The sequence below is a fragment of the Spea bombifrons genome, chromosome 2 (assembly GCF_027358695.1).
Source record: "Spea bombifrons isolate aSpeBom1 chromosome 2, aSpeBom1.2.pri, whole genome shotgun sequence".
Taxonomy (NCBI): domain Eukaryota; kingdom Metazoa; phylum Chordata; class Amphibia; order Anura; family Pelobatidae; genus Spea; species Spea bombifrons.
Genome location: NC_071088.1, coordinates 59,867,626 through 59,870,916, shown reverse-complemented (window position 1 = coordinate 59,870,916; position 3,291 = coordinate 59,867,626).

Below are 3,291 nucleotides of genomic sequence, written 5' to 3'. Positions count from 1 at the left end.
CAACAGTAGCAAAAGTTGGCTTGCAGATTCTTGATCTATTTATGATGTCCATTTTACGTTCTGGACCTCCGCTTAACCATCTATATACTTGATGATTCAAATGGTTCTGGTTCAAGTTTTTGCTATTTGGATAGTTTTTAGATTAACAAATTTCTGTATTTATTAATTTCATCTTGTAGCTTCCGGAGTTGCTCGGTGGAGGTGTGGGCTTGCATAGTGACCAAATTGATGGTTTCAACTTCTGTAATATTTTTCTTAACCGCAAGTAATTCTTTGCCTACCTTTTCTACGACAATCACCATCCAGTCCAGTGAACATTTGTTTGCTATATTCATCCAGCGGCGGCAGAAATCAGGATTTTGGCGTCCTATAGTGGGGGGCATTCCGTATTCGGAATCCTCTGGGAATGCGTTTTGCTCTATAAAAATCAGAAATGAAGATGCCGTGCAATTCTAAATCAACCTCATTTTTCTTTAGTTTGGCAAGATCTCTATACCATACTATACTATACAATATATATAGTATTACTTTTACACAGTGTCTACTGTTATTGTTTATTTTCTTTTTGATTTGTACTTATATCATATAAAGATTTGTAGATTTTTTTTAGGTAATTCACATTTTGTATAGGCATGGGTAAGCGCATTTCAAAGTTAGTTGTTTGTTGATATTGGTTGTAGTTGTGGGACACTAGGAGATGTGGAGCTGCTTCCAAACACTAGAGGCACAATTTTCTGTTTAATATTACAATATAGGCATTCCTGGGAACTTCTGGGCTCTGGCTACCCGGAGCTTTCCCTTGCGGGACACGGCCAGGACTGCCCAATGATGTCAGGGGGCGGACCCGTGTTGTCGGTGGGAGTTTCCACTGACATCAGTGGGAGGTCCCGCCGACGTCAGTGGGAGGTCCCGCCGACGTCAGTGGGAGGTCCCGCCGACGTCAGTGGGAGTTGACGGCAGCGGGAAACATCCCTTTTTAAAGGGAAAATAGGCGGGGAGTGACCCGGAGAATTTGGGTCTTGACCCGGAGAACCGGTGCTTTACCCGTCAATCTCCGGGTCAAACCCGGAGAGTTCTCAGCTATGAATATAGGTATAGTTCTTGCATCTTCCATATATAAATTATGATCGTACCTTGTTTTTCTTTATGTCCCCTGAATTAAGTTTCAAATATTTGGGCAGTTTTCCAAGTCTCCACCCAAATAGCCCCAGAAACCACAAACAATGTTGTCTATTCACTGGACTGTCCTACCGGGATTAAGTCTTCACACATTATGCAAAAACAACAATGACACTGGGCGATGTGAGACTGGTTACTAACCCCTAAAAAGGCTTCCCAAAAACAAACTCCATGTTGACACCAACATAATGAAACAAAAAAGAGAGACAAAGCAACTATATCCTTTTCTGTGATAACCCATAATCATACAATGTAGAACCTAAGCCTTCCTTGGAAAGTTGAATCCATGATCTCCATACCTAACTAACGTTTTGCTCCAAAAGGGTGTTCTAAAGCAGCATCAGCATGTCCTGAAATGAGGTTCCTCGCTTGCAGAGTAAATGGAGTTGTATCGAATATAACACCAGGAGAGCTTAGCACCAATTAAAATACTACATTCAAAACATCTATGCAGCAGGTATCAAAACTGGGCCAGGACTGGTAAAGAACTGATGGTGGACTGAAAAGAACATTGACAATATTTATGTTATCAGTAAAACAATGCCAGCTTATTTGCCAACTGTTCAACAGTCACCAGGATCAGGACCAACTCCAAGACAATTCCAAACATAGCTACTTTATCAACCTGCCCCTGTTATTTTTTCAATTTCAAGATTTAACAATTGGGAATTCAGATTTCATTTAATGATAGACAGCAGCAATTCTTCATAAAGTAGAAATTCCAATTCCCTTCCATGGTCACTAGATGGGGCAGTTTATCTACTAGTGATTTATATTCCCATCTATTTGGTTTTAAATTTAAGTGGGTAGTAGAAACATTATTAAACACTTATCTACAGACACCAGACAAGCCAGAAAGCTTGTTTTTCCCTCAGAAATCTCATGGTGTTGCCACAACCACAAGGGATTCTAGGTAGGCACATGCAAATAATGATCACCCAGAATCCCTTGTGGCAGAACCATGAGTTTTCTGAGGGGGAAAAAATCTCCTGGCTTGTCTGGTGTCTGTAGATGAGTGTTTAATAATGCTTCTACTACCCCCTTAATTTTAAGTGGTAGGGTTTTCCATCACCTTTACTCACCATAACTTTGGTTTAAAATTTTAGCAATTGTTTGCTGAATTCAGTATAGGTCATAGTACATCCCAGGCAACTGCCTAGAGTAACTAAGTCAGGGGATTCCAAGCAAAATGTTTGGTTAATATGTGTGTATCACAGTGCTCCGCAACCTTTAAATCCACAAAAATGTTTTAACTAAACACCCATCTGGACTCCAGCAAGCTACCCCAGAAAACAAACACTTGCAGCCTGGTGTTTAAGGGGAATCACCACTTTACTAGACATGTTCCAACTGGGAATGGATTTATGTGTGAGGCAATTAGCCAAAGGGTGTTCTACTAATGTTTTATTCAGGTGGTATCCCCAGACTCCACAATGTTTTCCCTAATGTATCAGATCTGTTGGAGAAATTGAGGATGCATATTATCTTTGTCTCTGATCTGATAGTTTCCCAAAGCTGGAGGTGTTTTTACCTTGGTATAACAGGTTTTTTAAATTCCACTTCTTCAGGACTTAAAAATAACTCTTTTTGGAATGTTCCAGATGACTTTCTACATATATTTCACGGATTACTGGAGTACATATTTTTAGTTAATAAAGTTACTGTATCTGGAAAATAGAAGCACTTGTACCCTGCATCCTTGTTAGATGTTTTACCAGCATGGAATATATAAAAATCATGGAGTTTATGACATTATTCAAAACACAGTAGTAGTTAACATACGGGCTGTATGGCCTTCCTCAGGTATATAAATATATGGGCCATCTTCTGGGTTTAGCATCTCTGGGGGCTGTATTGCTCTCTCTTATTTTATATTCTATTAAAGTTTTAATATGGTTTCACATAACTTAATAACCTAGCATTTTTGGGTTTCCCGGTCTGGCTTATACAGATGAGAGAAAAGAAAAAAAAGAGTATGCAATGCATGTAATGCATCACATGACCTTGCTAAACTTTGTCTCTGTTTGGAAAATAGGATACAAACTACAAGATGTAAAGAGGTAAGTCCAGGGCTCTGACCTTTCCTTTATATTGCAGAACTATGTATCAGCT